Genomic DNA, 17,438 nt, shown 5'->3' on the forward strand with positions numbered 1-17,438 from the left:
GGCCTTATACTGTACTAAGACTGTGAATAATTAACTGGGTAAGCGTTTCTTTTGTAACGTTGGAGAAGAGCTTTTAGTAATTCAGTCATGTGCTCAGGCAAACCACTTTTTTCAGAGAGTATTTATGGAAGTTAAAAGGTTGAAAATTAATTCCCTTAAATCTATCTATGCTTTCATACTCTCCAAATAGACTTTATATACCCCTCACATACAAAGCCACTGAGTTCACTATAGGTAAAGCTGTAAAAGACCCCAAATGAGGTGAATTAAAAAGTTCTGAACTGCTTCTAACTTTTAATGTGCTATCTCCAAGCGTTCCTTGTCTGCCTTGTTGAGGTTGATATGTACCCACCATTTCTGCTGTCTGGCCTGTGGGAAACGAAAAGAGGAAGTGGAGGGCAAACTGGTACTCATGGGATGTGAGAGAGGAGGTGTGTGCACCCCTTCCACTCACACTGGCAACCTTTGTCAGGACTTAGCTGGCTGCCAGGAGGCTGTGATTTCTTGCTGTTCTGCTATTTGCTCTTCGAAAACCCAGGAGTGTTCCTTCTACTAAAATGTGAAATGGCAAAATGAATTTAGGGGATAATTAGCCCACTGCAATACTTTCAGTAAATTTGTCAGACACTTTTTTAAAAAATGTTTTATTTTATTTTTTTTTAAGATTTTACTTATTTATTTTCAGAGAGGGAAGGGAGGGAGAAAGAGAGAGAGAGAGAAACATCAATGTGCGGTTGCTGGGGGTCATGGCCTGCAACCCAGGCATATGCCCTGACTGGGAATCAAACCTGCGACACTTTGGTTCGCAGCCCACGCTCAATCCACTGAGCTACATCAGCCAGGGCTTAAAAAATATGTTTTAAAATATCAACTTAAGAAGCTTCAGTGGTAACCAAATTAATGGTTTCTGAAACTATGGGGGGAAAAAAACAGAATAGGAACTATTTTAAAATCTACTTCATTTTTCTGTGTGATTTTCTACAGTATTAATGGGAATGACATACACCTACCAATAACTCCACACAAGGCCTCCTCTTCCATGAACAACAAAATGCCAGCTCTAACTTATAATTATATTCTTTTAATTTCTTTGAAGGGTGATTACCTATTTTTTATTTGCCTTAGGGAATTGGAACTGATTTTCTCATAAGAAAGGTCATTGTGATTTCATAAAATATAAAACATAAAACATAAATTGTAAGAAACTGTTTATTTTTTCAGGCTTATGTTGACTACCACTTACTATTCATAAACATTGCATATTATTATATATTTTTGGCTGGGAATAATGAATAATTTTGCTCTTATAAGTAGTTCAGAATTTCAGAATAAGTAGTTCTTATAGTCTGTTTTGAATATTTTTACCTCTTTTGAGATAACTCCGAATTATTTTTTGTACCTCAAGTTACTTTATATTTCTAATTTAAATGTCTTTAGTGGTTAAAAGGTATTTACTTTCTTTAATAATTTTGCAGTTGTTGATATTTATGTAACATACTTTGAAATACAAACCACTCTTTATGCTACAGAAAATTTAGTAAAATTAAAATTAAGTTTTATTACTAAGCCAAAATCAAGTGCGTAAGTGTCTTCCTTAAATAAATCCCACATTCAATGTGTCAGTTCACTAGGGTGACATCTGGACAGTAAATATGAGCTTTAATTTCTCTCCATAATAGCGTGGGGGGATAAAACGTAACTTTTCCACTGTTGAATTTGCAGCCGGGAGCAGTTTAAGCATTCAATGAGATCCTTCTGTATTTGAGCTTCTGTGTAAAACCCTTGTGAATGCACAGAATTTCAAAGTTGCTTAACTAATTTTAAAAGAAGACGTAATTCACTTTGCAGTCCTTCTCTGGAAGTATCATGCCCCTCACTCTCCCTCGGACATACCATGTGATATATATATATCATATATTTATTACTATTATTATTATTAAATTGTTGTTCAAATGCAGTTGTCTCCATTTTATTCCACCCCACCCCACCCATCCCTGCTTCCCACCCTTGATTCTACCCCTTTTTGGTTTTGTCCATGTGTCCTTTACAAATATTCCTAAAAACCATTCCCCCTTTTCCCCCCATTATCCCCTCCTACCTCCCCTCTGGTTACTGTCGGTTTGTTCTTAATTTCAATGTCTCTGGTTATATTTTGCGTGCTTGTTTGTTTTGTTGATTAGATTTCACTTATAGGTGAGATCATATGGTATTTGTTTTTCACCTCCTGACTTATTTCAGTTACCATAATGCTCTCTATTTCCATCCATGCTGTTATAAAAGATAGGAGCTCTTTCTTTCTGCTGCATAGTATTCCACTGTGTAAACGTACCATAGTTTTTGATTCATTCATTTACTGATGGGCACTTAGGTTGCTTCCAGAACTTTTTTATTGTAAACTGTGCTGCCATGACAACTTACACATTGGGGTGCATAAGTTCTTTTGAATTGGTGTTTCAGGGTTCTTAGGGTGTAATCCCAACAATGGAATTTCCTGCAAAAGGTAGCTCCATTTTTAGCCTTCTAAAGAAATTCCATACTGTTTTACACAGTGGCTGCACCAATCTGCATTCCTGCCAACAGTGTTCTAGGGTTCCCTTTTCTCCACATCCTCTTCAATACTTGTTTGTTGCTTTCTTTTTGATTGCCATTCTCACCTGTGTGAAGTGGTATCTCATTGTGGCTTTAATTTGCATCTCTCTGATAGCTAGTGATGCTGAGCATCTTTTCGTATGTCTCTGGACCCTCTGTATGTCCTCCTTAGAGAAGTATCTGTTCAAGTCCTTTGCCCATTTTTTAATTGGGTTTTTATATTTTCCTAGAGGGGAGATGTGTGAGTTCTTTATATATTTTGGAGATCAAATTCTTGTCTGAGGTATTATTGGCAAATATGTTTTTCCATATGGTTGATTCTGTTTTCATTTTAATGCTATTTTCTTTAGCTGTGCAGAAGCTTTTTATTTTGATGAGATCCTACTTGTTTATTCTTTCCTTTATGTCCCTTGCATATTATATATTTTAATAAAAATGTATATTCAGGGTTTATGAAAGGATTTGCTGACCTTAGTATAATTTTTGTAACCAAAACTAATTTCTATAAATTCAGTATTTTTTAATTGTGAATTTCACCAACATAATATTTAAGAATTCAATGATATGTACAATATAGGACCTGCAATGATATTAAAGCCTGTAGGGAAAAAAACCTCCCACATGAATTTTATTTATTTACTTTTAGGAATAAGTATAAATTTTGCAATACTTTATGAAAGTTGGGGTTATGGGAAAAAAACAAAACAGGTAGACCTTGAGATTTTAAAAAGTAGTTATAAAAGAAAATATTTAGAGACCATTGTTACAGAAAAGATAATTTAGAAAATGTATATAATAAGATTATTAGTAGAGCAAAGTAAACAAGTATAAGAATTTTTTATTTTATAGTATTCACAATTAAAATGAGAGGCAATATTTACTAACTTATCAATTAGAAAAATAAAACAAATTGTAAAGCAGTACCAGGTAGACAGTCAATACTAAAAATTAATAAATAAGAATAGGAAACTTTATTTGGTGATGGAATTTTAAAATAAAATTAATATAATTTAACCATACTTTTAAAAATTATTTAGATATTAGAACAATTTAAATCTAAACTTGACTTCTTGATATTTTTACAATGTCTGCCCATGATATTTTTATCTTAACTTTAAAACAAAAGAAATTAGATAGTTTTAATTTTTCTCATAGTCTATATTTTTCCAGATTTGCATAAATGTTTACAATTTATTTGCTAATCATTCCTATAAAGCAGCAATTTTCAACCTTTTTTCATCCTATACCATGCAGACTAATTACTTCAATTCTGTGGCACACCAAAAATATATTTTTGATAGTCTGACAAAAAATGGGTATAATTTTGATTGATTTATAAAAAAATTAATAATAATTACCTAGCTTTTTGCTCCAAAGTGACTTTATAAAAATTAGGTGCATATACTTATATACAAGGAATTCTGGTAGTAAGAATTAACCAATCATATACAACCTTATTATGCAACTGTAATAAGATGAAGCTCTATTATATGACCTGTATATTATGGTTCAAGGCAGGGCATTCACACCAGATTCCTATTGTGTTAGCTGTCATCATTTTTTAATTTGACAATCTAAAGGAAAAAAGTTAATGCATCTGACAGAATGATCAGGTATTACATGTTTTACAAATTCATGCAGTACACTGGCTGAAACTCATTGCTATAAATGTTTCTTTATTATCAAGTTCTCTGATCACTAGTTATAATATGATATGATATATATTTCTACATATTATTTTCTTTCACCCTTTATAAGATACTTTTTTTAAAGATTTTATTTATTTATTTTTAGAGAGGGAAGGGAGGGAGAATGAGAGAGAAACATCAATATACAGTTGCTGGGGGCCATGGCCTGCAACCCAGGCATGTGCCCTGACTGGGAATCAAACTTGCGATGCTTTGGTTCGCAGCCCATGCTCAATCCACTGAGCTACGCCAGCCAGGGCTATAAGATACTTTTTATTATGACTTTTGTACATTCCTCCTTTAAATATAACAGTTTTAAAATAATCACAAACTGCTGTTTCTTCTTTATTCTGGAATTATCTTGGCACATTTTATACATTTAAGATCTTAAAAAAATGAAAGGTTTAGAAACTTGTTAACATGTGAATAAAATTTAGAAAAAATGTGCATAATAAAGGAATTATTCTATTTTCATTTTAAGTTGATTTATTAAATATATATATTGAAATATTCCCAAACATGTAAAATACCAATTGCAAATATAGCACAAAGTTTTATTTCTGAACCATTTGAGAGTGTGTCATTTACCTGATACTACCACTAAAAATTCTTTAGTGTGTGTTAAATACAAAAAGGATATGCTATGACTTGACCTTAATAAGTCATCAAATTTTTCAATAAACCTGATATATTACTGCTATGTAGTATTCAAACTCCATTAGAGCTTTTCCAGTAATATCCTTTTTAGCCAAAGAGTTCAATTCAGAGACCTGTGTTGCATTTAGTTTTCCAGTCTCTTTAGTCACTTCCAACTTCAAACAATTCTTTGTTTTCTAACTTTTATGACCTTAACATGTTTGAAAATAAAGTCCAGTTATTTTTAGAATGTCCTTTAACTTGCAATTTTTCAATAGTTCTTCCAGGTTATGAAACTTGAGCAGGAACATCACAGATTTGATACTGTCTTCTTATGGCATCTTATTAGTTGATGCAGACTTTAGATTTGTTCCATTAGTGGGAATGATCATTTTGATTACTTGAATAAGGTGATGTTTGCCAATAGTTACTACTCAAAAGACATACATTTTTTCTTTATAATTAATTAATGTTTTCTTAAGAGTTACCTTGAGACTGTGTAAATACCTGCTCTTATGAAACATATTTTCTTCTTTAAATCACATTAGATCATTGTCCTATTTTACTTGATGTTATAATCCATTATTATCGTTATTATTTTGATGTTCAAATTTATTCAGCTTTGACCAGTAGGAATATTCAGTCTGTATGTTTTGACATGATTGCATCTTGGAGCAGTTTTTTGCTATCTGACAAAAGAGGTTGTCTCAGGATCATTGGGTGCTTTTATTTGCTGATAGCCTGCATCACCCATTCTCCAATGAGAATGTTTTAGAAGAGTATGATGTTTGTAAGCCAGAGTTTGAAGATTCTGTGTTATTGGTATTGAGTTATTGTTGCTCCAAGCTCCATCAATGAAAAAGTTAGAAAATTTATACTGGTTACATTTCCATCAACATTTATGGTCCTATCTGTCTACCTACTTTTCTAACTACCTACCTACCTGTCATCAAAGATTTTGAGTTCATATAGGTATATTCAAATCTAATATAACACCACAGGGTACATTCTAGTTTTATATTTTTCTTTTCATATTTTTAATTACTTTATTTAACAGTGAGAAACTAGCTTTAATTATACTTAATGCATCTCTTTATTTATATAATTAACACTGTATTTCCGCCTCCCCACATGCATGCCCTCCTCACACTACTCAGGCTCCACCAAGCTATATTATACCCTCCCCACACTCCTCATAGGTATCTTTTCTAGTCCAATCAACTTTGGATTACTACCTCATTTGTTCTCACCTTTACTTTAGGACTGAATCCTCCTGAGTTGAAGGGAATAGCTATGGGAAAACAACGCAAAAGTGGAAAAAAAGGCATCATTATATTTTTGAATGTTTCCCTTTCTCCACTCTATCACCACCTATTCTAGGTTCAGTTTGTAATATGATAGCTCTTGCTCCTTCCATCAATAATGTCTTAACCACACATTCAATTTACTGTCTTGTCTATGTTATGTTTAGTGTAGTTTATTCACCAGTATGCCAATTGTATATGTATTTTGTGGAATATATTCTGCTCTTTATTTATGGGTTGAATTTCTAATGTCAAATTTTATATACAGTAATAGGGTTTCCTTTTTTTTTTTTTGTTTCTCATAACCCCCATTCACAATGGATTATTCCTTTATATATATTTTCATGTATTTTTGTTGTCATTAATGGCGAGTCCATGGCACTTGCACTTGACATGTGGGTGTTTCTTGAAAATTTATCTGCATTTCTCCAAAAAGTATTTATAGCTGTTCTGACAGATTCCTCATCACCTTACAAATCTAGGACAATCATTATTTCTATTTTTGCTTGGGCATTTTTAGGTGGACACAAATGTTATAAATGTCCGTTTCAATGCTGTGTTATACTCAGCTTGAGGTTAGGAATTGTTAGGGCAGAATCTTCATATTTTGTTTTACTTCCTCAAATTCTTTTTTTTTTCTTTTTGAGTTTAGTTTGTCCATTGAAGGCACTGAGTTTCCCCAAATTTGTTTGGGAACTGTTTGCTTCACCCTCCCACAGTGGAGTCCTTATATTTTCTCTAACGTGAGACCTGATACAATCTAAATTCGGGGCTAGTGTCTTTGGTGGAAGTTTCTTCAACAAACACTTCTTCAGGGCTGACTTCCTTCTCTGGATTGTCAAATTCATTTTATTTATAGTACTCTAAGACTGAACTTGTCCTTCTTGCTACCAAATTGTCATTATGTTTTTGTTTTATGTGGTAAACATTTCCCCAGCATTTTGGATGATTTCTCCTGGGTAATTCCCATAGAGTTCTTTCCAACTTGTGCCTAGTCCCTCTGTCTGTCACAGTCAGAACCAGAAATAACCAATATGTTAGAAATTTAATTAATCTCAAAATAATTTAGTAGTAGGAATATGTATATGTCTTATAATGGAAAGTAACACTTTTTAAGAGTGATAGTGTTACCTCTCTTCCTTTTGTTTTACCATCCTTTGTTTCAAGTCAAAATCATTATTTTAAGAAAAGAAAGCAAGGTTGATTGTCATTCTCCATATCATTTTTAAAAACAAATCTAGCCCTGGCTGGTGTAGCTCAGTGGACTGAGCGCGGGCTGTGAATCAAAGTGTCGCAGGTTGGATTCCCAGCCAGGGTACATGCCTGGGTTGCAGGCCATAACCCCCAGCAACCGCACATTAATGTTTCTCTCTCTCTCTCTCTATCTCCATCCCTTCCCTCTCTAAAAATAAATAAACAAAATATTTTGAAAAAAAAAAAAACAAATCTAGATCAGGCAATTCCAAACTTATAATTAAAAACCCTGCTTCCATTTTTTTGGTGAATAAATTTTTTTAATCAATGAAATTTTGTAGTGATAATTTAGGAATTATTTTCTTCTTTTATTCAATATTTATAAGATATAAAATATCTTCTTTAGGCTAACATTCCACATGAAATAGTCCATACCTAAAGTAAACTGTCAAGTTTTGTTCATTCAATTTTGAATTTTTAGAAGGTAAGGAAATCATCTTTTTTTTCTCTTGAGCTTGGACACTCTTCAGTAAATATTTTTAAAAAATTCTTTTCTTGACAAGATTTTTGCTTTGATGGATGTATTGATGTTTTCCAAAATGGATGATTAATAACTGTTTTAAAATGTATACTTGGGCAAAGTACAAGACCCTGCTTTTTACTAACTAACTTAGGTAATTACTGTAGATTTAGACAGGCAATGTAGAAGTAAAAACTTTAAAACTTTTATACATAAATTGTTTTCTATATATGTCAGTTTATTGCTAACGTACATAGTTCTGTTTTTGGCAACTTAGGTCTGTGACTGCTTAAATCAGTTGACGAGAGAATTGTGCTAAGGAAGCCAGAAAATGGGTTTAAATTCTCAATTGGGTCAATTAACATTCCTTGACCCAAGATCACTAATGGTACCCTGCAGCCATTCTGTTAGAATTTCTTGTTATTGGCAAGAAAATATTTCAAGATATATTGCACAATCTAAAGGATTTTCACTATAATAATTTATTATTATTACAACTCAAAAACATAGATGATATACTGTTGGCAGAGGAAATATGATTCTTCTGCAGTATCCAGGAAATGCATTTCAGGGAGACACACATAGCAGGATTTGAGGTATAGTGGCAAAATTTATTGGAGCAAAAACAAAGGACTGCCCACGCACATCATGCCAGATGTCTCATCAACGACAGCATGACTCAACTCAATCTCACTGAGGAAGTCCAGCCTCTGGGGCCACATGCCTGCACTTGCCTCCAGCAAGCCCAGGAGGAGGGCCAGGACCCAGAGTTGTCTTGCCATTAGCCCAACCTCTGAGGCTCCAGTAGTCCAGCACAGTCTCTGTTCCCATCCAGCCTATGTTTGGCACTGTGATTTGGCCCCCACAGCTGCTGAAGAGAGAGAGCATACCTATCTTGGGGACTTTGTTAAGCTTTTATTAAGTTTGGGGGGGCTTGGGTGAGAATAGGTTTTCTTTCAAATTATCTAGTCCCTTTCCTGGGGCTGTGCTGGTTTCTCCTCCCATCCAATCCCTTTCATGGATCTTCCAGGGTTTTGTGCCCTTATTTTTTTTATTTATTTATTTTTTTTTTTTTTTTTTTTACCAGACTTTCCCAGGCTAGAGTCCTCCCCTTTATGGTCACCATTTTGGCTCCCACTGTGCATGACTTATAGTTTTGCATAGTCACCTGGCTTCTACTATGAATACCTCAGCAGAGGAATATCCCTCGTACTATTTATTTCCCCCCACCCCCCTATAATCTGGGGGGCGAGATGGATGATTGGAAACCCTATCATTCCTCCCAACCTGGAGGGACAGAGGAACATTATTCCTTGGTGGAGCAATGGGGCTATTCCCTGGAATATCTGAGGAGCTGCCATTTCTTGATCTCATTAAGCTTAGTCAGCTTTCTCCTTCTCTTTTGTAAATATCCAACTACCTATCTATGCTAACGATACCATCTCACAGTTGAAATAATGGAATTTAGGCAAAATTTTAATTGACAGACTTTGAGAGTCAGTGACAGAATGAAGGGTCCTAATGTAATTTTTTTCAAAGGTCAGTAGGGATACAGAGAATGTATGTTTATTGACAGCATTCACATAATTTGAGTTGTTTGAATCAGAATTGAAATCCAGATATCAATCTCCCAAATCAGACCCTGGATATTATACTGTTAAAATCTAGTTCCTTCACTCTTAACTACAAAGTGTGTATCACACTATGATGTTGTAAGAGCTATACACTATTATACATAGCATATACATATAATCACAAATTAAACTATTTTATTTTCACCAAGTTGTATTGTCTTCTGAAACTTAAAATTGTGTTAATGAATTCAAAATATTTAGATTATTGTCTCTTAACACTAAAGATTAGGATACAGACAATGAATGGCTTTCATGTTTATATGAATTTGTTCCATGAAATTTATCAAACATTTATTTTGACTTTTACCTACATAGTATTTTTGCACATTCTGTCACAGTACATTGACCTATAAGTCCCATATCTGTAATCTATGGGAAAGTAGTAGAGTCAATTAAATCTTGTATCAGTGGATTGTGAACTTGGGGAATGATGTTTGAGCTCCAAGGATTAATGGTCATTTCAAAACTCACAGAGCTTGAAAATGATAACTCCAACACTCTAACAATTAGGAAACACCAAGTTAATCTATGTGCCCCATTCTACTATTCTCTCCTCTGTATAATGTGAAAAATTAATTCTTTTTTAGACCTTAGCGACCATGAGGAATAGAATGTATTTATAACATAATCACAGGATGGTTATATTAAAAACATGCAAACCATAAAGCCATATAACATATTTTAATTATTTAATATTTGATAGAAAAATAGCCTGGCATTTGAGGCAAAGTTTTAAAATAAAAAAATTAATATCAGTGTTTCATGTGAATATCTACATTTGTGCCACAATGAAGTAAACTCTTAACAAAATTACACAATGAAAAAATTAGTAAGATATTTATGGAAGATATTACCTGTGAAAACATTAGCTTTGAATAGTCAATCAGTTCTTTAACAATACATTGATAAACTTTGTATATGATTTTCATATATATGTCCGAAGTATATAAAATTTTTTACACAATGATTTTTTTTTATTTGCATGGATGATATAGATTTTCTCACAAGTACACCCAAGGCTTAAACTTCATTCTTTAAAAAAATCACATGATGGTCTTATGTGTTCTGCTTAAATTTCTAAATTAAGATTCCAAGTTTACACCCTGTATTTCTCTGCAGGGGCTAAAATATCTATTTTAAGTAAATTTTAATCATAGGAATCATTGATTTACTCAAATAACAGGAAAATAAATTATACTAGGAAAACCTTTATAATCACTTGAGTTGATCAAAATACAATCTTTATCAAATTCAGAAAATACATTAACTATTTTAGATGCAGATTTATACTTCTTATTTTATCTGTAGAGTGTTTTATAAATAAGGTTATACATAAAATTAATTGTCACCCATAGTGAGTGATAAAGCATAGCTGGAAATTTGGCTACAAATATTTTAATATCACTCTCCCTTGCTATTTTTCTCTTCCTAATGTTGCTATAAATGATACATTAACAGTGGAGTCTTTAGTAGATAGACTCTCTTGTAAAAAGACACTTGATTTATCTTGATGATCATGCTTTCTTTTCTCATCTATGTGCCCTTGCCTAGATTCCCTCGCCTTCGGTGATAAACTCTATTCCCCAATGCACTTCATGTTATGTCTTCCCCATTCAGCCATTACAGAGTCATCTCACTTTTTGTACTGGTGATGCAATGTATCACAGGTAATGGATATAATAAATTACATCTGGTTTAGACAGATAGAATGAAATGCTTTTGGATTTTCCAGAATCATGTCATAATTGGCATTTCTCTGCCGCTGCTGCAGATGAGTTGTGCTTCAGCTGTTGTCACCTTAGTCAAATGATTTCTGCCTACACAAGGCCTTGCAAGAAGTCCTCAGTAAATGCTCGCTAGGAAGGAAATTTGATGTTATTTGCTTATATGTTTATTTTACTTTTTGCCAACTAGTCAACTCTTAGTCATCTTCCCCCCACCACCACTGGTCAATCATATTAATGTGAGCTATTTAGTCAATACAACAATCTCTAGACTTTTGGGCCTGGAGATATTCAACAATATCTAGCATAGCACTATGCACAAAAGTATATGATACATATATATGACTAAGGAACATTAGAGTAAATAGAAAAATTTAGGTGATCATCTGTGTACACATATGTACTGGAACATGTGAATTTCAGAAGCTACCTATTTTTATCAAATTCATTCCATGGTTCTAAATAATTGCTGAACCCAATACTAGGTTTCATGACATCTCTCAGATACTTTGTCCTATTTGCATATATATTTATAATTTTAATTATAAATTGATGCAGACCCCAGCTCATGGGGTCCACAACATTGTGGATGGGAGAGAGACATTCACACCAACTACAGAGTCCTGTGGAGGAAAAGGGTGGGTGGCTTCGCTCTCAAGAGGAGCCAAAAGCCACAGCCTCCACTATGACAGGCCTTTATTTCCTATTCTCTGTACATTACGTGATGGTCCTCATTTAATATGCCCAAGTTCACTTTAGCTGGTTACCTCTTACAGAAAACAAAGGAGCCAATGACACTAATCACATCACAGAAGAGGGATATTTGCAAATGAAAAGGCAAGAGTGGTTGAACCAGTTATACTCAACCTTGGAAGGTTTAGCAAAGATTTTAGAAGGTTACTTTGCAGTGAATATTTGCTGCTATTCAGGGTGAGAGAGTTTGTTAGCAAAAGCAAGATTCGAAGTGGCCTAGACACATTGCAGGCCTGATTCCCCACAGGAGAACCTATCCGTGGTCATGGGTCCTGTGCATCTCCAAGTGGGAGCTGGGCTCACGCCACGCAGAACAGTCTACTATAATAAATTAATTCACTTATTAATTGCTGAAATCTTTTTTTCAAATCTAGGAACTTAAAAGTATATATGACCTTTTAATTCATTTTTGAAGCATTGCTAAAGTGATCAAAATTATACATGGCACTGTGTCACCTCAGCAGAATCCCAAGAGAGTACTTTGCTAATTTTATTTTTTCAAATCTAAGCAAATTGCAAGTATATTATACTTCAGAATTTATCCTGAAATCAAATTAAAACTTTTAATTACTTAATTATTATGTTATGATATAGATTTTATCCTAGAGGAAAAACTGTAAAGGAGAACAAGCAGTAATTATGGAAGGCATTTCTCAGGCTAAGCAGGCAAAGTGTTTCTCCATGCATGCTATTTTAATTGGCATATATATTCAGATAGTTTAGGAGAAAGATGACACATTTAATGTAAGCTTCTATTCAGCTGTCAGAGTAAAAGCTAATCTTTGCAATGCTGTTGCTGTATTAATTGATAACTTTATCAGACACACATACAAACACATGCATTCACACACACAAAGAAAGTTAGGAAAAGAGGAAGATATGATAAAACAAAATTTGGCTTCAAGAAGGCAAAATGACAAACAGAACAAATCATTTTGCATTGGAAAGAAAAGGGAAAAAAGCAATAACCTGTTTCAATAATTTTATTCCTTATGGTTTAGAAAGATGAGCCTTAAGCATATTTTAGTTTTACACCCAAAATAATGCAGCAAGCTGTTAATGCTAGAATCAATTTTGGTTCTTCTGAATTAGTCCAATCACTCTTCAAATAACCAATATGGAAAAAAATGGTTAAGAACATTCCTTGCATGAATTTTAAAAGCTCAAATATAGGATAAACATTCATATAACTCTCTAATAAACACTTTTTATTTTTTTAACATCCGTACGTTTTGAAGTAAAACCTCACTTATCTGTCAGTATCTAGGATTGCAGTGTGTTTGCATATGATTTAATATTTCTTTTTTTTGAAAGTGGGAACAACTTTATTTTTTTCTGTTTAATTTTTATTATATTTTTTCCATTACCATTTAGTCCTCTTACACTATCCCTCTGGCAATCACTACACTGTCCATGTCCATGAGTCCAGTTTCCTTTTTTGTTCAATCTCTCCACTCCCTAACCCACCACCCCCACTGGCTGTCATCTTTTCTCCATCTGTGAGTCTGGCCCTGTTTTCCTTGTTAGTTTGATTTGTTTATTAGAGTCCACATATGAGTGAAATCATGTAGTATTTGTCTTTCTTAGACTGGATTGTTTCACTTAGCGTAATGTCTTCCATCCACACTGTTGCAAAGTGCAAAATCTTCTTCTTCTTTTTTTTTTTAATGGCCAAGTAGAATTCCATTGTGTAAATATCCTATCATTGTTTTATTCACTCATCTACTGATGGGCACTTGGGCTGCTTCCATATCTTGGCTATTGTAAATAACGCTGCGATGAACATAGGGGTGGTGCTTATGTTCTTTTGAATCAGTGTTTTGGGTTCCTTTGGATATACTCCCAGAAGTGGGATTGCTGGGTCAAAAGGCAGATCCATTTTTTACTTTTTGAGGTATCTCCATAGTGCTTTCCACAGCGGCTGTGCCAGTCTGCATTCCCACCTACAGTGCAGAAGAGTTCCCCTCTCTCCACATCCTCCCCAGAACTTGTTAAACACTATTTTTTAAATGGATATAAGTTTACAATCATAAAGAAATTACAATAATTTGATCTGAAATAATGTTGACATTGGACCATACTGACTCTGGCCATTTAGTCTGACTCAGCCTAAAAGCAGAGTGATAACTCACTACCCACTCATAAATAAGCTAATTAAATGTTTTTTCCCCTTAGATTAAGATTTACTAATACTATGCTTAATACTCTTATTTGTCCTAAGACAAAGGATACTTTAAATTATGCAAGTCACATGCCTGAATAAGGTTATCAGTATGATGTGCTGAGGAGATAGGCATTGGAAGGCAGGTAGGACTTACACAGTCTTGTCATTTCCTCTAAATAGCATGAGACTTTAAGGAAGGTACATAATCTTTCTAGGAGTCAGTTTCTTAATCTTTAAGTGCTGCTAAACTTGTGCTGCTTTATTATAAGAATTCAGAATATATATATATATATATATATATATATATATATATATATATATATATATATATATATATATGAGTGAGGGAGTATCCAAAAGAACCCTGACTGGAATTATCTTCTGGAGGGCAGGCCCCTTTTAGTACAGGCTTCTCCCACTAAGTGAGTGTTCTAGGAACCCATCTTGTCAGTGTACCAGCTGTCATTGTTGTGAGAGGCTGTGTTTGGCTTCAGTGAATTTTTTTTGAAGACTCTACATGTTTGTCCATTTCATGGTGGGTGATTTATGAGCACACCTGCCCACATCGCACCGAGTGTTCAGATGTTTTTGACCGAAAATGGCATGACCCCGGCACCCAACCTCTCTATTCACTCAATGTCACCCCAGGCAACTTGTTTTCCCAAATGAAAAAAGTCCTCAAAAATAAATGCTTTGCCATGTGAAAGGGGTGAAACAAAAAAGGCAGAAGCACTAAAAGGAATCAAAATCGATGAGTTCAAAAACTGTTTTGAACAGTGAAAAAAAATCTCAATAGGCATTGCATCAAATGGAGGGTACTTTGAAGGTGATTGAAATTCAAAGATGTAAGAATAATTACACAATTTTTAATAAATAAACTCCATTTTTAGCCAGTTCTCCTAAAGTCCTTATCCTATAACTTAAAATATGGTAAGAAATCAATAAATGGTAGAGGCTATTGTTTCTGTTACTGTATTTCTTCTTACTATATTTTTTATGTAGCATTGGTACTGTAATGCAGGAGCTCCAAATTGATGAGCTGCTTAAGTGTCTATGGTATTCTGAAAAACTGCCCAGAGGACTAGCAGATATGGGCTTGCCAATTATTACTCATATTACAGGGAAGTGCACCAATGGCTGTGGGTCAGTGCAAGAGAGAGACTGTACCTCCTCCAGTTTGAGGCTTGTTACAAGGGATCTCAGATAAAGGAGGCACATGTCCTGTGTGTAGGTACAGAAAAAAAAGGTCAAGAAGCAGTCACAGGCAGTGACAATAAGCCACTCCTGAAAGGAGATAAGGAAGTAGTTACAATCCATTCCCCAAACAATGCACATTCCTTCTGTCCAGCACCCTCCTGGCCAGCCCTCATCACCTAGCAGATGGTGGAAAAGCCATGTATTGACCCCATAGGTACATAAAATATTTAGGAGAAATCATGGTAATCACAAATAATATTATAAACCTATGGATTTTATTCCAAAATCATTTAAAACACACTACAGTCTCACAGATTTAACAAATTTTCAGAGTATTTAGCTCTATGAATCCCAGGTGATGTATCTAGAGAATTCCATTGACATTAAGCTAAGAGTCCCTTATCTGGGAGGATATTTTCCCTAAAAAATTAAGTGGAGAACATGAAAGCCTTAAATGAGTATCATGAGATGATGAAAGTGGACTGCCTTATATAGCTAAAAAGACTACCAGTAACTCTGAAAACAGGAAAAAATATTGCAGGATTAGACGTGAAGAAGAGATAGGCTCAATGTGAATGCTTGAATGAGGTGTTAAATGGACGTGCACATAAATGACACTTAGATATGGCATGGCAGCAGTGCATCCTCCCATAACCAATCTCCATCCCTAATTAAGTATTTCTTCTCATGATGATCCTGAGGAAAACAAATACACAGGTCAAAATCACTAGGGTTATAAAGAACAGTTATTCAAGGGCTTGGCCCAGAATGTTAATAGGGAATTCATGGATTAGGATGGATTAGACTCTTTTAACCTGTGCCTCCTTCACTGGGGTGGCTTTGGGAGTGCATTGCAGACTTGAATGACAGCAGACTGTTTGCAACAACTGCAAATATTCAACACCAGGATTATAGTATTAGCTACTATAATTCTAGGAAATACTTAAGCAAAGATGAGAAAATTGTCAAGAAAATGAAAGAAAGGGAAAGTCAACAAAATAATTATTTTCTTAATTCCCAGAGACTGCTGCCTTAGAAAACAGACCTAAGGCCATCTTAAATCAGAAATGGAAAGTCAGGTGCCACCATTTAGGATGGCATTTCCTTCATTAAATATTGTTGTTTGTTTACTAACACTTCAATGGCTTAAACGAAGTGTGGATATTGCAGTGTATTTTGTTTATTTGGCTGAATGGAGAAAAAAGTCTCAGTCTGAGAACTATACATGGTAATCTTTCAACCCCTGTGAATTTTCTGTCCTTAACAATTTTTATCTTATCTGGGTCCTCAAATTTGTAGTTCAAACCTCTTTAGTTATGAATCACCTTGCCCTTGAATCTGGCACAAGTTTTAGATAATTGAGGAGTTAAGGAAACAGAAGAAAAGAGACATAAATCCATCCTTAAGAATATTTTAGTTCATCTACCTCTTAGCTATGAGGGCTTAAACAAATAGCTTAGCTTCATCCATTAAAAACTGAAGAATCTACCACATAGTCTATGCCATTACATAAGTGTCAGAGTTAACAAAGTCTGATAAAATTTTGGGCCCTAATACTTATGTTAACTCTAATTTGACATTTTATTCTTAGTGTGATTCTTTCTACATGTTTTAAATATGAGAACAGATTCTAGAGTGTTGGCCAGTAGGTACCACTGCCCACACCTTTGAAGTACAGGAAGACTTTATGGATAATGAGTATCAATTGTATATATCTATATTTATATAAATATAGATGTATGTATAGATATCTTTTCATAGATAAAGTGAGAGACTTGCAAATACACATGCTCACTAAAATTTTCTTGTAAATCAATTATGTTGAGGTCATTCACAAATATACCCAGCACAACAAAAAATGTGTCACCTGCAAGGTTGTTCCTAACTAATGTCCATTAAGGAGAAACTTTGCAATGTTGCTTCAACTCTCATGTCATTAAGTGATGAAATTAATGCTTGATGACCACAGGATGTAAAAGGTAGGGGGCGCTGCTGTGTCCTGTAAGAACACTGACTCTGGACCCAGTTGAACAGG

This window comes from Phyllostomus hastatus, unplaced genomic scaffold (assembly GCF_019186645.2).
Source record: "Phyllostomus hastatus isolate PE091 unplaced genomic scaffold, TTU_PhHast_1.1 phas_contig_38, whole genome shotgun sequence".
Classification (NCBI taxonomy): Eukaryota; Metazoa; Chordata; class Mammalia; order Chiroptera; family Phyllostomidae; genus Phyllostomus; species Phyllostomus hastatus.